The sequence below is a fragment of the Echinops telfairi genome, unplaced genomic scaffold, assembly GCF_000313985.2.
Source record: "Echinops telfairi isolate 266 unplaced genomic scaffold, ASM31398v2 ScPeMD7_2291;HRSCAF=2852, whole genome shotgun sequence".
Lineage (NCBI taxonomy): Eukaryota > Metazoa > Chordata > Mammalia > Afrosoricida > Tenrecidae > Echinops > Echinops telfairi.
Genome location: NW_022106189.1, coordinates 949998 through 969896, shown reverse-complemented (window position 1 = coordinate 969896; position 19899 = coordinate 949998).

Below are 19899 nucleotides of genomic sequence, written 5' to 3'. Positions count from 1 at the left end.
CCTTTGGGGGTTGAACGACCCTTTCACAGGGGTCGCCTGATTCATAACAGTAACAAAATTATAGTGATGAAGTAGCAACGAAAATAATTTTATGATTGGGGGGTCACCATAACATGAGGAACTGTATTAAAGGGTCACGGCACTAGGAAGGTTGGGAACCACTGCCCTAAAGCCAGCCTGGAGGATGGATCACGCCTCCCTGGCCCTCAGTGCCCGTGTGCTGGACATAGGTCCTGCCCAGGGCCCATCTAGCCAGGAAACAAATGAATGGCTGTGCCTGGTCTGGGCCAGACCTGAGGCCGTGCGATGAGGCTTTCCACACCCCAGTGGGTCCCGGCTGTCGCACACCCATCCGCCAGAGGTGTCGCCCCGGGCAGTGTTTGTCCCTAAAGGCAGAAGCTGATGTGAAGTCCAGTGCTCAGTCCCGGTCTCAGACCTCCTGGTGGGGAGGGGGGCGCTCCTCGGGGGACTCCTGGGCACTGGTGTGGCTGGTGTCCACAGATGGGCAGGTGGGCACCAAGCTCTAGAGAGTCATGGGTGGGACCTCAGAGTAAGTGTGCTGGGGGTGGGCTCTGTGGAGGGTGGGAGGCTTGTTCGTGTGCCGGAGTGTGCACACGTGTGTGCATGAGTGCCGGGCCGTGGCTGTGTGTCAGGGCTGAGGAGGCAGGGAAGGCATTTGCTGCCCCAGTGCAGTGGACATCCTGGGAATTGGGTACCCTTAGACCCCACAGAGTCCCCCAAGATGGCTCTGCCTCTCCGCTAGCCCTTCCCCTAAAGCCTCAGCCACTAAAAGGGAAATCCTCTTAACTCAACGGCCTAATCAAACGGTGAATGCAAAACCGTACAGCGTACAGCGCTCTGCTCAGTGGGGGCGGTCTAGAAGAAGCGGCCCAGGAGCACTGGCCTCGTGGCACGGGGGTGGGGAGGGGCAGGGAAGGCTCAGAAATGTGGGGTCCAGCTGAGGGGCAGCAGGGCAACTCTGCAGGACCAAGGGGGGACTCACAGCCCAAGAGCTTTCTCAGGGACATAGCCAGCGTCCCTGCAGAGGCTCAGTGGAAACAACAGCCTCCATGGGGGTCCCTGGGGACCCTTTAGCCCAGTCAGGCTGTTGGGAGTTCATCTGCTTCCCACAGACACCTGCCTGCCATTCCTCCTCCTCCCCAACCCGCCACACACCTGTGGATCCTGCCGCCAAACCTGGCCCCCACCAGAAAAGCAGGCAACAGCCACCCCCTGCCCCCTGTCCTGTGTCTTTCTGTCCCGTGTCCTTCTGTACAGTCTCATTGCCACATCCACCCAGTGCTCACCCTGCAGGTGTCACCCTGCAGCAAACCCAGCTTCTTCTGGGAGCCTGGCTCCCCTTTGGCCTGGCTTGGTGACCCCAGGAGCCTGGCAGGAGCCTGCCCCGAGCTAGGAAGGAAGACATTAGAGTCCTTGGGGAGATCACAAAGCCAGGATCTTCTGAAGCTGAGGGGGTTGCGGGTGGGAGGGGTTCCCCAGACATACCCATGCCCAGTGGCTGTGGGGGTCAGTGCCCAGGCTCTGGTTTCTGGCCAGCACCTCATCAGGCAGACACGGGCCAGGCAGCCGTTAATAATTAACCCCTAGTCCGGGCCTTGACCTGATCGACCTCTGAGTAAACAGGCCTCTTGCGCCAAGTGTCCCCCCCCCTCCTGTGGGGGCCTGCTGGGCCTCTTTGCTCCTTGACCTCTGTGGCCTCTGTGGTCCAGACCTCCCTCCCCCTTCTCAGCTACCGAGCAGGAGCTGTAGTCAGTGGTCCCACACCCTGGGCTCAGCCTCTAGGCTCCTGTCAACCTTCTTCCCATCTCCCTGGCCTTTGGGAGGCCAGTCCTCCTCCTCGGGCGGGGGTCTGCTGATAGGGGTGTTGAAAGCTGCCTCCTTAGCACTGTTGGGCCTTGTGGAGCAGGGACCCTCACCCATCAGGGGTCAGCATGATTCTTGGGGACAATGACATTTGGGGTCTATGCAGTGCCGGCTCCACAGTAGACCCTGGGGCTGAAAGGCAGGGGACCTGGAGAGCAGCATAAAGGTGGACCCGCTGTCAGATGCCTACCACCCGCCAGCACTCTCTGTGCCTGTTTCAGGACACCACGGGCCGGCAGGGACCCAAGGGGCTTCCAGTTCCGGGATTCTGGATGAGACCCGGGCAACACCTGCAGGTCCCTGTGTCCCCCCTGTGGAATCACACTCAGTCACCTGAGGGGCCTCTGTGCTCCTGCCTGCTCAGCACCCACTTCCTGTCCCGGGACAGTCCCTGGCGAGCCTTTGGGGAACTGGTGCTCTCCTTGTCTTAGACCACAGAGGTGGGTCATGCGCTCTGGGTCTGGTCAGCCCTGAGACTTGCAGGACATCCTGGGAGGGGAAAAAAACCCCAAACGAGGAGTCTTCTCCATAGTTTTCAAAATGGGAGAGTGGAAACCTGGCAGCTGCCTTGCTGGGACCCTGCCTGCCGGTGAAGCAACGGCAAGTCCTGCATGAAGACCCTGGGCTTCCCACTGCTGCTGTTGGCTGTGCCATTGAGGGGGCTCTGGCCCATAGCGACCCTATGTACGAGAGAAGGAAACGCTGCCCAGTCCTGGGCCAGCCTCATGTGTGTTCTTCTGCCTCAGCCCATCGTTGCAGCCATGGTGTCAGTCCACCTAGTCTAGGGCTTTGCACTAGAGTTGTGAAATCGCTTCCTGCATAAACCATGGTGAGCAGCGCTCCTTGCCTGAGTCCTACATCCTCCCAGGCCAACCTCCCACGCTTCCCCTGTGCACAGGCAGGTGCCACAAGTGGATGTGGGTACGAGGGATGGGTCTTCGTAAGGTGTGTGTTGTTGTTGTGAGGTGCCACCAAGTCGGTTCCCACTCCTGGAGACCCTACGTTCCACAGATCAAAACACTGCCCGGTCCTGGACCCTCGTCACAGCTGTTATGTTTAAGCCATTGTTGCAGCGCGTCTCGTCCATCTCACTGAGAGTCTTCCTCTTTGTCGCTGACTCTGCTTCACGAAGCACGATGGACTGCTCCCGGGACCATGATGTCCGGAGTGGTTGACTTTCTCAGAACTGACCAGACTGCCCCCTGTTCCTAGTCTGTCTTAGTCTGGAAGCTCCCCTGAAATGAGTTCCCTTTGGGTGGTGTTTGAAGCCCTGGTGGTAGAGCTTCCCGCATGGCAGCCACACACAGCCATCACAAGATGACAGGCCGACGGCCCTGTCGGGAGGGAGGGAGCCATAGGTATATGCACCGCTGAACATCCACACCGCAAATGTGGATAGAGGGCGTGGGCCAGAGAGGAAGCCAGGCAGGCTGCAGTGACCCTGGGGAAAGGCTAGGCCAGGCACTGGCTGGCAGAGAACTTGGGTTGGCATTTGGGTCTCAGGAGCCACTGGAGGCCCTGGATGCGGGGCTCATACACAAACAGTGGGTGGAGCTGCCAGCTCATTAGCATGACACAGGCGGGTTGCACACGTGTACAGGGCACCCTGAGTCCCTGCCTACTGCACAGGCTCAAGCTGCTCAGAGGCCCACAGTCTGTCAGGCCTTTTGTCCTCTCTTGGGACTGCATGCTTCCTGGCAGCGCCACCAGCCAGGTGGGCATAACTCAAGGAGCAGAGTTCCCCTGTAGTATGGGGTCTGCAGAGGCCAGGCCAGGCTCCAGGGACGGCTGGCACAGGGGCTGGGCTTGGGAAGGAGGCGTGTGCTGGAGCTCAGGCTGCCCTGACAACTGTGGGGAGCCTGGTCGCAGATGTAGGCAGCTTCAGACACACCTACTGGCAGATACGCAAGCACGTAGACAGCAAACACAGAAACCCGGCAGTCTCCTGGAGTCCTGAGCTGAGGAAGGAAGGGGCTGACATGTGGGCGGGGGAGTGGGGGCAATGAGTTGGAGGGACCAGAGGCAGCTCACAGCTTCCAGGGACAGGTCCAACCCTAGTTTGGTGCTCACCCTGGGGTCTGCCTGGGGAAAGGCTCTCCCAGCATGGCCAGCAGGGCAGGTCGCTGAGCCCAGCTTCTCCAAGGGCCGTCTCATTCTGTGCCTCTTCTTCTCCCCGGCTTGGCCTTAGCCTGTCTCAGCCCTCTCCTCACTCTGACACTCAGCTTCTGCCTCTCTCCATTGCCCCTACTTTCTGCCTCCTGGAGGGAAAGCCCAGGAGAAGGACAAAGTCCAGGACTTGGGGTGCAGGCCCCTCGGCCACTTGCCCCACTCCCATCTTCACTCTGTCCCCTGCCCTGCTTCCCTGCTCTGGCCAGAACCCGCCTGCTCTTTGCCCTAGAGTTGCCAGCACCCCAGGGGCGACTGGCCTCTCCTCCCCCATCGGGCCTCTGTAGTCCCCGCCCCGCCCCCCAGAGTCTGGCCAGAGGTCTGGGCAGTGGAAAGGCCACTAAGCCAGGGCAGATGTCCCAGTTCCAGGCAGAATCCTCACCCTAGCTGCAAGCCTCTGGAGTCAGTGTCCCTTACACCGTTGTCCCCCGAAGACCCTGGAGACCCAGGCAAAGTCTCCTCTGTCAGACCGCTCCTGATTCCCGGCACCGCCGCACAGAGCAGGTCAGCCTGGGCAGGGTGTGGAGGGCCCCCCAGCAGCTGAGGTCAGGCCACCTGCACCTTAGTGTTGTGCAGGGACCTGGGAGGAGGACCCATCCAGCCTCCTCCCACACTCCTGGAGAGGCTGCCTTAGAAAGAGGGGGAGGAGCAGGGGTCATCTCCACAGGCAGGGAATGGACACAGCAGCCTCCATCAGGGGGCCGCCTTCCTGTCACAAGTCAATGTCCCAGAGGCCAACCCCACGGCCTCATTGTCATCCAGACTCAGCGTGTCATCCAGGCCAGAGCTGCTGGGGCCCACCTCCAGAAAGCCTACCTGGATTGCACCAGAAGAAAGTGGCCAGAGCCCCCGGCTTTCTTCTCCAGCTAGCATCCTTGTCCACAGGGCACTCAGCAGAGCCTTGGGGACTGGGCAGACCCCTCCTCTTGGAAGGCCCCAGCCCCACCTGCCACAGCCCGCCTGCTGCTGGGACCCAGGACGTCAGTGGAGACACCCCAATGTCACTGCCCTGAATCCAGGACAAGGCCCAGCTTCTGGGTGCCAAGGGGTCGGTGTTTGAGGGGGCTTCTTCTTGGAGCCTGTGACCCATGACCCTGGTGGGGCCGGGACGGCTCAGAGGCAGAAAGATGGGCAGGCTGACACAGAGGTCAAGAGGCTGGTGCTGAGTGGGGGGGTGGCGGTTGGCTGAGTCTGTACTCTGGCCAAGTAGCCAACTGGTACCTCAGTCTTTTTTTTTTTTTGCCTTAGCTATGGTTTGGGGAAGGTGCTTATCTCCAAGGCCCAATGAGGAAGAGTGCTCAATTTTCTCCCTGGACATGAGGATGAGGGGCGATGAGGGGCCTTACTCTGGGGTAACTTCTGCAGCCCTGAGCAAGGCCTGTCATCATGCCAAAGGTGGAGACACCTAGCATCCTCAAGTCACAAACATGAGAGCGCGCGCGCGCTCACACCTGGCTTAGCTTCCTGGGACCCAGCCACCTGCTGGAAAACCAAGAGCTGCCTTTTCAAAATAATGATTAAGAATTGGCATGGGCGATTCAAAGTGAAACTCCCCAGAGCCCTCGCTGGGTGCCAGCTCTTCTGGGGTCTGTGGTTGGAAAGCTCTTAGCGTCGCAGAAAAAAAGAAAGACAGATAATCTGCTGAAACGGAAATCTTCCTTAGTTTAGCTGAGTCATCTTCTTGCGACTAAGGAAGTCCAGGCCACCTCTGGGACCTTCCCCGATGCCCAGGGCCTGGCCAGCCCAGGGGACCCCAGCCTTGGTTTTCTCAGAAGAACCCTTGGCACCTTGGCACCTCTTTGGCTTCTTCTTGCCCCCGCAAGCTGTTCCCAGCTGGAATTCCAGAGTCCTGGATAACTGGGAACCAGGGTTCTCCCGAGCTGGGACGGAACAGAGGAGGAGGGGACCGACACAGCGGCCTGCACTTTCCAAGGGCTGTGCTCTGCCCACTGCCCCCAGCTTGTCTGGGAATCTGTTCTGACAGACGCCCCTTAAGGACAGGGTCCTGTGCTTCTGTCTCCACAGCCTGGGTGATGCTTGGCACACCATAGATGCCAGGAACCCAGGCTCCTGGCTGGTAAGTGCTCTGTGATCCCCTTGGGCCTGCAGTTCAAGGTGAGGGCCTAGAGGGTGGTGACAGGCAGTGTGCTGGCCCTGCTCTGTCCCTGGGCCCCAGGGGGTAGCTGTGGTTGTTCACAGGTGTGTTGATGCCCTCTGAGTCCAGCCCTTCATCTCAGCTGTCCGTCAGAACCCTGGGCTGGGAGGCTGGGGAAATTGAAGGAAGGATTGTGTCTGAGGAGACAGAGGCTGAATCCCAGCGTGTGGTCGGGTGGAAGGGCTCATTGAGCACCCAGATGTGCTGGGAGATAAAGGCACCCCCATTCTCCACTTGCAGGGCCCCAGGTGGCAAGGCTCTGGGCTGTGCCATGCTGTCCTGGGCAGGAGCACCAGGACATGTTCGGGCTCAGTGTCCGAGGCCACCTTGCAGAACTCCCTTAGCCGGAGTGGCGGGTGCAATGCACCCTGAAAGCTACGGAGAGGGGCCTGGGCCTGGAGAGACTGCGGCGAGCTGGGGGCCCTTCAGGGGCTGGCGTCAGAAGACTTGGTGCAGCCCTGGATGCCAGCAGGCCCAGTGGGCGGCCTGCCCACTCCCCGGGGCTCCCTCTGCCCACTCCAACGTCCAGCAGGCATCTGTCACCAGCCCCTGGGCCCCCAAACAATCCCACGCCCACTTGGCCTGAGTTCTCCTGAGACACTGGCAGCCAGGGTTTGAGAAATTAGGTGAGGGGGGCCTGGGATGAGGGTGCGGAAGGGAGTGATTTATGTCTAAAAGTCATCTTGAAATTTTCAACATATTTTTGTATTTTCTTCTATACAAAAGCTCTCGAACTTGAGAGGGGAGGAACTTCGCTTTGTGGGAAATGAGTCAGACGGCCATAAAATGTGTTTTTCTGAGCCGAGGGGATTATTTTACATCTTGTGGCACGAAGACACTGTGAGGAAGCCCTCCTCCTGGTCCCTGGTGGGCTCCCAGCTCTGTCGGGCTCAGCCATCCCACCGCGACTTCCTCCCTGCCTGGGCTGGGGATGTTGTCCTCTCAGAACAGATGAGCCTGCGGCTGCCTCTGAAAATCTTGCTCCTCGCCTCCCGCCATCTCCCCTCTCCCTTCTTGACTTCACCCTGCACCCCACCCCACCCCCACTCTTTTAGGCCAAGAGTGAGGCCACGAGGGTTGGCAGCATCACGGTGGGGTCTGGGATTGGAGGCAGAGGTCTAAGTTCAAGTCCTGGCTTCACACTTTACAGCCTGAAAGTCCAGGGAGCCTCCTGGGCCTCATCAGATGGGCAGGCTACTGGTGGGACCACTTCCTGGAGGGGCTGACAGGGGCAAACAAGAGGCAACTGCTCCCCATGTCTGGTGGGTGGGGAGTGCTGTGAAGGAGTGTAGTGTGTGGGTGGTCAGAGAGGACAAACTGTTCCTCGGGGGACACTTCCTCAGGCCTCGAAGGGCAGGGGCCTCCTGCCCCTTCTCAAGCTCTCCTGTAGCCAGGACTCCTTTCCCTGAACAGCCCCCTTCCCCAGCTCTGGTCCCAGGGAACTGGAAACAGAATCTCCCACCCCCACCGGTTCAGTTGGGCAGGACTGGGGCTCTCAGACCGAAAAGCAGTGGTGTCAGAGGCTAATCCTCGATCTGCTTCAAGGCAGGTGCTGAGGAGAGAGGGCAAGGAAGGGCCCACCTGAGCCCCTTGAAGTGTCTCCTGCCGTGCCAGCCTGCAGGGGCTGCTGGCCTTTGGAGTCCCCGGAGTCCTGCCCCTCTCAGACTCCAAGAAGGGCCTGGGGCTTGTGAGGAGGGAGCCTGAGCAGCTTGAGGCAGGAGTGGATCTGGGACCCAAGCCACCTTAGTTCAGTCCCTGCTCCTCCTCCGCCAAGGCTGGGCGCATGCATGCTCCTTGTCTGCAGCCTTGCAGAGGGGACCAGCTGGGGCTCTGTGCCTCCCGGGCAGAAGGGCAGCCCTGCCTGCCTTGGCTTCCTTCTTCTAGCTTCTCCTCGGAGGAAGACGGCTCCACCCCCACTCTCTTCCCATGCAGTTTGGGTGGGGCTGACTGGGAGAGGGAGGAGGGCCTGTGACTTAGGACTGGCCAACCAGTGTCTTCCCACTCGTGGGCTCCTGGGGCTGGTTCATTCAGAAATGAGCCAATGGTCCAAGGGAACCTGGTCCCACGACATTGGATGGAACACTCCAGAAAGAGAAGCTCTGTTGCTGGGTTGCTGGGTGTCTGTTTGGAGACCCGGGGTGACTGGGAACCCCCCACCCCACCCCACCCCCAGCCCCCACCCCGCCCTCCGACAGAAGGCTGAAACCACCACCCCCTCTGACAGAAGGCTGAAACCAGGACAGAGGACGCCAAACCCAGGAGACAGCATGAGAGAGAAGAGCTCTGGTGGAGAGTTGGAACCCCCTGGGCCTGGGGACGCAGGTCCCTGGGAATTTTAGTGACATGAACCAGCGCGGTCCCCTTTCTGCTTAGGCCACTCATTTGATGACTCTATAAGCACTTGAAAGCCAATAGGCTGCAGCTGAGACCAGCCAGAAGGGACAGGCCCAGCCGCCTGGATATGCGAGTGAAGTGGGAGGCAGGGGCAATCCACACAGCACACACTCAGCTAGTTGTGGTAGGTCTCGTGAGACGCTGTTGAGTCGGTTCAACAGAATGAAACACCGCCCCGTCCTGCACCCCCTCACAGGCTGGATGGAGCCCATTGTTGCAGCCACTGTGTCCAGATATCTTGTTGGGGGCCTTCCTCGTTTTCGCCGCTCCTCCACTTTCCCAAGCCTGTTGTCCTTCTCCAGGGATGAGTCTCTCCTGATAACGTGTCCAGAGTACGTGGGCCAAGTCTTGCCAACCTTACCGTTGTGAGCGTTCTGGCTGCACTTCTTCCAAGCCAGATGTGTTGGTTCTTTGGCGGTCCGCGGTGCCTGCCGGCACCATAACTGACCTTGTTAGAAGTCAGCATTTCTGACACGGGAGGATCAGCTCCATAGGGGCAAGCATTTTGGCAAGAGTGGCTCATGGCTGAATCCCAGTACCCGGGATCCCCAAGCACTAAGTCCATGCATGATGAGCACTGAATGAAAAGTCTAAGAGTCTGCCACTCCCCTGCTCAGAAGCTTCCGGTAACTTCCGGTAACTTCTGTGAAGACGGAGCCTGGCCTTCTTGCTCTGCCTGACCAGTAGCTGAGCTGGTCTCCACTCACAGCGAGCCCACGGGGCAGAGGACAATGGCTCCCTAGGGTTTTATGGGAGCAAAAAGCCTCATCTTTCTCCTACAGAACGGCTGTGGGGTTCAAACTGCCAAACTGGCAGCTAACAAGCCCAGTGCATACCCCTCTCCACCACCAGGGCTGCACTTGTCATTGCTGTGGTTCGGTGCTGTGGAGTCCGCTCCAGCTCACAGCGATGATACGCATCACAGAAAGAAACACCACCTGCCCCGTGCCACCCTCACCAATGGTTGTGGGAGCGCATTGGTGCCGTCAACCTATCTCTTCTAAGTCCTTCCTCTTTTTCATGGACCCTTTCCCAAGCCCTGATGGCCATTTTCAGACCCTGGTCTCTCCTGATAAAACGTCCTACGCACATGAGACGTAGTTGCCCATCTTGCTTCTAAGGAGCATCCTGGCTGAACTAACCCCAAGACAGATCTGTCTCTTCTTCCGGAAGTCCGTGGCACCTCCAGTGTTCTGTGTTCTCCGCCACGTCTTCCCCAGTCTTCCTCATTCCTTGTGAGGTTACCTAGTGCTTCCCTGAGCCAACAGGCACATTCTGGAGCGAGAGGGGACAGTCACCCCGGGGCAGTGGGAGGAAACCAGGACGGTCCCAGTTAACTGGGGTGTATGGTCGCCCACGTAGAAGACCCCAGTGATCTGGTCTCTGCCCTCTTCTCCAGCCTCATTTACATCCCGTCCCTCTTCCTCATCCAGCCATGATGACCATGAGTGGGAGTGAGAGGGGTTGGTGGTGACATAATTTGGGCTGCTGGATCTAACCATGCCTGAAGACGGCTATCAGTCACTGTTTGTTTCTCTACCTGGAGGGGCCTGCCACGCCCATCCCAGAAATCAGATTTGCACTTTGACCTTAATCAACAACTCAGACACGTCACTGAAGACGTGCTTAGAGCCTGAGTTTGCGGAAAGTAAAGCCCTACAAGCCAGCAATGCCTTCAGACACAAACACACACGGACTGCCTAGCCAGACGGAAGACACCAGATACATTTATAATTTCCCTAATTACCGCTGTCCCTCTCTGCTCCTGGGACTCCATAATATTGTCACAGTCGTGTCTGTCCTTCAGCTGTAGCTTGCCCGAGGGGTTTGTTTGTGGAGTGGAGACGCAGCGGGGGCCTTCATGTGGCCCGGCCCCACCCGTTGTCTGCCATCAGGCACGGGGGTGGGTGGGGCTCCAGAATTTCCAGACAGATTTGCTTCTTGGGATTCTTGAAAGCAAAGCAAAAAAAAAAAAAGAAGCAGAAAAAAAACCCAAACTAAACCCAAACAAATCCTGACTATTGGTGATCACCCGGGTCCTGGCAGAAAGCCAAAGTCCCCTCTGATGGCTCCAATCAGGGACTATGGACAAAGGGACCCTCTGTGGAGCTGTGACCAGGGATAAGGGAATGTTGAGGCCCCCAAGATTAGCCATAGTAGCAATCTTCACCCTCCGAAAGAATCAGAGCAAGATGTCGTGTTATTGCAGTCCAGTGAGGTCTGGGGCCCTGGAGGAGGGAGCACAGGCCATGGCAGAAGCTGTGGTCTTGGAGGTGAAGATGGGGTGTGGGAACCACACAGCAGCTGGGGGAATGCCCAACCTCTCTCCTCTTTTTCTCTCTGGCCTCCTGCTGGTGGCCAAACTCAGCTGGTAGCCAGGAGTTCTGGGGCCCCTCAATGCATCCACACAAACCAGATTCCCAGAGTGGGTCCAGAGGGCAAACGGAGAATAAATAATCAGCATAATCAGGCCAGGCACTCTGGAACATTGTTGCTTGGCCTTCTTATCTCCTAAATATCCCTTGAATGAGTCCACTTCTCACTTCTATGTCACCAAGCCTCCTCACAATGCCCGCTGGCCCATCCTGGTCTATCCTCCACACAGCCCCCAGGGTGGTCTTTGCGATAAGAAAATCTGATCTTTATGACTCTTGACAACAATCTGCCCTTTGACCCTCCTGTTGCTCTTGGGATAGTGACCGAGTCCTGCACCATTGCTTCTTACAGCACCATTGTCTGACTCAGCTGACTCTGGTCTCCTCGCCTGTGCCCCAACCCCACTGCGCTCTGTACACGTTGGCCATGTTGGGTACTTTTTTAGCACCTAGAATGCCATGCTCCTTCCCACTTTACGGTACTGCATTTGCTCTTCCCCTTGACAGGCTCCCCCAATTCAAGCCCAGCGGTACAAATCCCACTGGTCCTTCCATTTTCAGCTTCAAAACCACATCCCTAAGAATGACTTCTCTGAACCCACAAAGCAGGGGAGCTTCCCAGGCAGGAACACTCGCCATGCCTGAACTTCCTGACTTCTCAACATGTGTCATAACTGTAATTAACTAATCGATTGTCTAGCTCTCTGTTTATTGTCTGTCTCCTCACAAAGACTGTGTGCCCCACGAGAGCCTGGTCTGTCTGTCTGCCGTACTTCTGAGCCCCGAGCACAGGTGCATAGCAGGCACGCCACGAAGACTTGTGAATGAATAAGGGAAGGCCTTTCGGTTTCCACCGAGGGCACACGCGATTATTCAGGTGGGCCAAATTTCTTACTGCAAACAACTCTACTGCTGGATTAAAAACATTTAAGTGTGTGTGTGTGTGTGTGTGTGTGTGTGTGTGTGTGTGTGTGTGTATTAAAGGCACTGAACAATCGGCAGCACAAACAAGGCCTCACTGGACCAACTTGGATGGAAAAGGAAATCCAGATAGGTAAACAATCAGAGAAGCCTGTTTGCCCTCCGGCATTTTCTGATCCTCATAAATCTGAATGTTATTTTGGCAGCCTTATGGAAAGAGAGAGGCAGAAATAAAATCCCAAGCTTCACACAAGATGGAGTATAGAATAGGACACACTCATCCTGCATTGATGTGGAATTCCCTCAAAGGACTTCACCCAGAGGGTAAGGGTGGGCCAGAAGGAACCCAGCCCTCCTCTTTTGGGTGGGCTAGAGAATCTCAAGCCTTAAGATTTGATGAAGGTGCTTCTCACCTCGAGAGTCTTCCCGGATGTTTGACAGGAAGAAATGAGATTTGCCATAGTAGCAATTGTCCCCATCTGAAGGGACTCAGGGACGAGTTTGTGTTACAGGAACCCAGTGAGGTTCAGAGAGACAGAGCATAGTGCACAGGCCGCCTGACAGAAGCTGTAGTCTTTACCGTGCGTCTGAAGTTTTTCTTATAAGCAATTTGTCCAAAAGAATGACCAGCACCTTTTCAAAGATAACAAACACATTAGATAGTAAGCTACTATAAGTGAAAACTAGAAGAATCAACAGAAAGCAGAAATAGTCCCTCAAAGACTTTCAAAGTAGCTCTGTATTATGTTTAAAGGACTTTCTTCAAAATAACTGCAAGGATCTATAAAATATGACATAGCAGATCTGAAAAAGAATAAAATAAAACCTCTAAAGAGAAAAGTTTGAAGCACCAGAAATCAAGAACTCAGTGGATAGGCTTAACAACAAGTTAAACACAGCTGAGGAGAGAATTAACCACCTAGAAAAGAAAGTAGAAGTTACCGCAAAACACCCCACAAAACACAGCAGAGGATATGAGATAAAGTGGCAGAAAAGGTCTAACCTGTGTTGAATCATTGTTCTGGACAGAAAGGAGAGAAAATGGAGCAGAGACAAGATTTTAAAGCTTAACAGGTAATCATTTTTTGGAGCTGATGTGTCAATGTATAAAGGAAAACGTTCCATCTCCTAGTGGTTAGTTGTACTTGGGTGACACTCTGTTCAGTTCTGTTAATTCAGACAAGTTCCAAATATCGGCGGAAGGTTTTAGACCCACTCCATCCTTGGCCAAGAGCGAGGATATTGTACAATAGCAAGTTAAATGTAGCAAAGGACGCATGAAAACCAAGCCAGGGCGTGAAAAATCACTCTCATCTACCTCTTGCCTTTGCAATTCATTCGTGTCTTCTGAACAGCTGCTTGGGCAGCCCTAAGCTGACCACGGTTCCATCCTCCACACTGGACCTGATTCACTGCTTCCTCTCCTACATGGTTCCCCACTTTCTAATCTGAGACCTATCGCCCTGTTCTGTGTGTGGGTTCTGGTCTGGTCCCTCAGGGAGACGTACAGAAGAAGTGACTAATCGGTGAGTGTGGACTAGTCCAGATGGAGGTGGGAGGACCTGAGGTGGAACTTGAGAGCCTCTTGGTGGTAGCTGAAGAAAGATAACCTCAGACTTATCCAACCCTAGTGCCAACACGGGGAGCCCAAAGAGTACCGGCTCCCCCATCACCCAGCCCACCAGCTCATCTAGGACCTGGCTGGCAAGGATCTAGAAGTTAGCCTTTCAAAGTAGGCGGGAATTACTCAACCCTGGGTCCTGCAGGTCTCTGGCGCCCAACGCTGAGTTGCCTAGGACAAGCAGGTGATCTGACTGACAGGTGGGTAGTTTGTTTCTGACTCACTCTCCCCTCGTGCTGGCCAGTTGGCCTAGTCTCCATTCTCTGCAGCAGAACGCGTTCTGAGACGTGGTTCCCTCACTTGCTCTGTTCTAGGGGATATAGCCACTCATCATCTTGCCTCTGGGACTCCTGGCACACCTCTCTGACATGCTCAAACAGAGAGGCTGCCAGACCTGTGCCTGGTCACACAGCAGGTGTGTGGCAAGGCCAGGGCACACACAGTCTCACACTCCCAGTGGGTGGGAATGCGAGCCCAGCCCTTGTGTAAGCAACATCGGGGTCTGGGTGCTCCAGTGAACAGTTTCACGTTGGGCTGTGCCTCATGGTCCTTGAACTCGTGCCAGATTCTCGCAAGCTTAGCCCCAGCCAGGGTGCCCTGGCCGCCTGGCAGTGATTTCAGATGAGGAGAGATGGCGATGTCGTTGGCACTCCTGCCCCCAAACCTGGCTTTGCAATGCCTCTGGCTTACTCTTCCAATTTCTGAATTTCCCCCAAGATGTTCCAAATGGCATGTAGTTGATGTAATTTTTTAAATTAAATGTGAAAATAAATGTGAAAAGTTCAGAAATGTGGAGTGGAGGCAAAGTGGGGAGAGGGTGTCATGAAATAAAGCCAATTATGAGAGTGTTAGAAAATTGTGAGCTTTCCCCTCCCATGGTGCGTGAGGGGGTGGGGTGGCTTGTGAGTGGAGATTGAGAGCGAGAGCGAGAGTGAGAAGCGAGCAAAGCTATCTCATCAGACACACAGCATCCAAGAGATGTGTTCTGATCCTGTCCTGGTCCAGCCCTGGGGAGCTTGAGCCTCTGGTAGACCCAGTTCTGGGCACCTGGCTGGGGGCCCCTTTCAGGCTGCCTGGCTGCCAGGTGAGTGGCTGGCCTTGGGGCCTGAGGTCTCTGATGAGGCCAGGGTGCAGCCCGGCGGGGAAAGACCCATGCTCCCCTTTCTGGTTTGGCGCACGCACACACACCCCAGGCAGTGCTGGCCCACATAATTACATAAACTCCGCGTCATTCAGGATGCTCATCTTGCCTCTGACACATTTTGGGCTCAGAGCCATTGTCCCGCCTCCCTCAGCTCAGCAAGCCTGGCCAGTGACTCACATGCCTCTCCCAGATGAGAGAGCTGCTCAGGCAGGGGGCCGGGGGCCTCGATTAACTGAGGCAGTGCTCTGGAGAGACCCACCCCCATCCTGGGCCTACCAGCTCCTCAAGCCTTGCCTGCAAGTCAGCACCAAGCCATCACTCCAGCGGGCACGAGATGCCCACACCCACCAGCCCCTCTCCCAGGGCTGCCACCCTGGCTCTCTCCTTCTGCTGCCCTGGCCAAGCCTGGCTACCAAGCCGTGGAGAGTCTGAGGGTTTAGCCCTTTAGTCCCACTGACGACCTGCTTCCTTCTTAGTTCAGCAAGTCCCGTTGAACTGCTTCCTGTGCTTGGGCTGTGAAGTGGGGTGCCCGAGAGCTGCCTCCTTTCTTGCCTGAGGTGTTTGCTCATTAACTTGAATGAATTTTTTTTTTTTAATCTTGTAGAAGCATTCCTGACAGTGAAGGTAGGTTTCCATCACGCCTTCCTGTTAGCGAGTGGCCCAAGCTCTGGGGAAGCTGGATCAAGGTCTCAGGCCTGCCTTTGTACCCCTCCTGGCCACCCCGACCCTAGGAGCTGCTCACAGAGCATGGGACACTTTCCTCCTCACTCCTGAGCCCAGGCTGGATGGGAACCAGCTGTCCAGCCAGGGCTGAGGTGTCCCAGAGGGCAGCTGAGGCGAGAGGGCAGGGTAGGCAGAGGACCCCACCAACCCCCACATATGCTCCTCTGCCACCAGCAAGGGGACAGCGAGGCTGCTCTGTCCACTGAGGTCACACCTTTCCCAATACTATGACTTGCTGTCAGCTGTCACTCATGGGACAGCCAAGAGTAGGAGCCACGGCCGGGACCTGCACCCTCCTCACAGCGTTGGAGCCCATCGTAGCAGTGCCTGTGCCAATCCGTCTCCGTAAGCGCCTTCCTCTTTTTCATTGCCCTTCTACTTTACTCAGTCTGAAGGCCTTCTCTAGAGGCCACTCTCCACTGTTTCATGTCCAAAGCACGTGCGATGCAGTCTCGTCATCTGGCTTCGAAGGAGCATTCTGGTGGTACTTCCTCCAAGACAGGTAGGTTTGTTCTTCTTTCTAAGTGTAAGGGAGTGGATGGGTGGGTGGTGGGCTCGGGGATGCTCTCACGACCTGGGAGACTGGCCCCCTGGTGAGAACTCTTGTCCTCACTGACCATAGGCCTGCCCCTGGGACTTGGCACCTGAGTCCAGGTGGAGCTGAGCCAGGTGTCTCACAAGCTTCGCCTTGTTGACCTTTCACAACTGGATGATGTGGGTATGAGTTTTGCATACATTTTACATAAGCAGAAGCCAGAGCTCAGAGAGAGCAAGAGACATGGTGAGGGGCATGTTTCCAGAAACAGGCAAACCAGGATTGGGTCTGATGGCAATGCTACCCCATGGCCATCTGCCCTACGGCCATCTCCACCATGGGGTGGGAGAAATAAGAAACAGTCACCATGGACATCTTGCTTTCCTCTTGGGCCAACTCAGAGCTCCTCCAAGCCTGTTCCATGATAGGGCAGCTAGGCTGGGTTCATTTGCCCACCAAGAGATCGAAGACCCACCACCAGAACCGACAGCTTCATGCACACTGTTACCGGCCCCAGAAAGTGGCCTGGGTGGCGCTGAATTGGATGGAGAGATTAGCATCACGGACTCCAGAGCCTTCAAAGGTTCTAGGAGAAATCCTTTGTCCCGTGACCTCCTGGATGCAGGCCCATTAAGCTTCTGCCAGGTAGGGCATATTCCCTATAAATCAGTGGGGATGCGGTCACATGCATCTTAAATATCAGATTAAAATCAAATTAGTGGGAAAATTTGGAACAAATTGCTTTCAAGTGCAGTGAATGAGTCTATTATTGAAACGTTGCCGCACCAGGCAAAATAGTGAAGCAAACACATTTCCTCACAGTGAGCAGACACTGTGGTGGGAGGGATTTGTCATGCTTAGTCACTGTAATTACTCCAGCAAAACTCGGGAATCAAATAAAACGTGCTTGCAAACTGTAAATCACTCATGGAGCCTACTTCAGACGGGTCCTAACCTGATGTGGAGGGTCACAGGGACTCTCTCCAGAGGGGCCCACACAAGCACCTCATCCCAGCAGTTCCTGGCCCTGCCCCATCCAGGGGGAACCATTGCCCAACATGCGCTCCAGAAAGGGTGCCACCAATGTGCTGCATTTCCCCAGCAGGCAGGGCATTCCTCGGGACAGACTGGAGTTCTGTCTGGAGCAGGGATAGTTTTCTTTCAGGTGAAGGGTTGTGCTGCCAAGGGGCAAAAATATCTTTAGATTGAAGAAGATCTTGTCTGGGGCCCTAGGACATCACATTTAGCCACTGATGTGCGCACCATCAGGCTGGCTCCCCTCAATAAAAAGCCTTCCAGAGTGGAGATAAGATAACAGAATGAAGACCTGGGGGACTTTTGAAGCAGGAAGCCCAAGATCTCAGCTTCCCCTGCCTCGTGTAACCCCAGCAGATTTGGAGACTCCAAACAGTCTCAAGCTGGATTCACTTAAGAAATAAAATCAGTGAAGCTTCCATATGTAGATAAAGATTTTATATATATATTTAAAATGGTTCACATGGTTGTAGAGATGACTAAATCTAAGCCGAGTCCAAATCATGGAGTCAGATGTTAGGCTGGAGGCTTCTCCTGGCTCCTATTTTTGTGGGGGCTGATGAACCCAAGATCTACAGGAAGATGACAGACTTGTGGCTGCAGAGGCAAATGAATCCAAGTTCAGGAGATCAGATGGCAGGCTGTTGGCAATTCCCAGGGCACATAGGCAATATGGTGGGCCATTGCCTCAAGTTGGAGGTCGATGAGCCAGTTGTAGGATTCAGAGCCAGCAGGTCAATGAGCCACTTGTAGGATTCAGATTCAGATCCTGCAAAAAGCAGGCAAGCTTTCCCACAGTATCCACTTATATTGGACGCAGGGCTGTGATTTGAGTAAGGATGTTGCATCCCACCCTAATCTTCTTTCAAATGATCGACTGCTCAAGGAAGATCCCATTATAGAGGTGATCACATTGTTTGAGGTCACATGATGAAGGATTACTAGATCTTAACTACCAAGTGATTGAAAACCCTGGCCCAACCTTGTTGGCAAAAAACCTAACTATTGCACACTCTGTCTTCTCCACTTCCCCCTAGCTCTTTCTGACTCCCTTTTCTCTCCCCCATCAACAATCATACTTCCCCCTATACACTCTTCCATGGAGTCTAATGGGCTTGGCTAAGTCTTTGGTTCTGGAGGTAATTACAGGTAGACCTCAGGTTCCGAACAAGAGCCATTTCAGTTGAATCTGTGTTTACTTCGCAGCAGGTGCATAGGGTTCTTATTTAGCCTTACTTTCACGCAAGAAAAGGCTCAAACCTTGTCTCTGACTTAAAAGCAGCGAGTGAAGATGGTTATGATGAAGTTATTTCCAGTAGGGGTTGGTTCAGTGGTTTTCAAGTGAGGACAAATGTACATAGCATTCAAGGGCAAGGAGGAGTTGTCTGAAAGCCTGACTTACTGTCCTGGGTGTGGAGGGTTATCTATTACTGGCTGGCTGGCCTTTCTGAAGATCTGTGCATATTAAGAGTATTTTTGGAGAAGCAGCGACTCACTGAGAGTAGTTCCATGGTGGAGACTTGTGGTGCTGCTTCCCACAATGGGGAGCTCTAGGACCTCACACTCCAGTTTGGCAGGCCTCAGACCCACAAGTGGACCCATCGATGGGGAAGAAAGTGTAAGACATATTGTTATGACTGTTGTTGAGAAAATATACACAGGAAATATGCACACTGATCCAACAATTTCCACACTTAATATTTGATGACATTGATTACATTCTTTGAGTTGTGTAACCATTCTGAACCTCCTTTTCTGAGTTGTCACTTTCTCATGAACATAAACTCACTGTCCCCCTGAAGCTCCTATCTAATCTACTCAGGTGCTGCTGTCAACTTGACCTCTTGTGGATCTTAAGAGAGCAGGATGCTGAGAGTAGTTAAGCTAAGCTGTGGTTTGGTTTCAAGAAGACTTCAGGGGATATTTTCAGTCTAAAGTTTAAAGATGATCTCCAGGCAGTAGTTTCAGAGGTTTAGCTCCTCTTTTTGGTTCCAGAAAGTTTATGAGAATTTTGAATTCTGTTCTGCATTTTGCAACTTTTAACAAGGATTCGTGTATGGGTTCTATGACCAAAATACCCAGTAATGTGTAGGTGGGCACCATCTAGTTCTTCTGATCTCATGGCAAAGGAGGCAGTTGGTGCTAGAGGCCATAAGCCACACATTCCATGTCCTCCATTGGTTCCTGACTTCCCTTCCTTTCTTGTTCCAGGTAAATAGAAACCAATCATTGTGTCTTGAATGGCTGCTTGCAAGCTTCTAAGACCCCGGGCAGTATGCAATGAACTTGGCAGGTAGAACAGAAGCACAAAACGCATCAGTAGGCTGATTAACTGGGATGAAACCACGACTCTGAGCCTCCAAACCCAAGAACCAAATCCCATGAGGTATTTGCTTGTCCATAAGCAGCCTTAGCAGCTACTCTTTTTATAGATACTCAACTTATTGAGCAATAACCAGTTCAATTCCAATAACCACTTGTAACCCTTAATCAATGTGATCCTTCTATCACCTTGTCTCTTTCCCTCCCACCATTCATAACCATTAACAAACCTTAGTCTCTCTCTATTGGCCTTTTCTTGTCTTTTCATGTAAGTGAGGTCATTGTAATCGACTTATTTCCCTTAACATAATGTCTTCAAGCTCTAGCTGTACTGTAACATGTATCAAGACTTTACTTCTTCTATGGGCTGAACAATGTTCCATTGTCTGTCTGGATCACGTTTTGTTTAGCCATTTTGTGTGTGTGTGATGGACATACAGATTGTTTCCAGTTTGGGGCTTGTGTTAGACAGGGTTCTCTAGAGAGATAAAACCAAATTCCTGATAATATGATATATTTATTTAGAAAGATAATTAGATATATAATGAGAAATGAACTGTTAAATCATATACAGATAAATATACAATACAAGAAATAAACAGTTAAATTAGAAAGCACTATAAA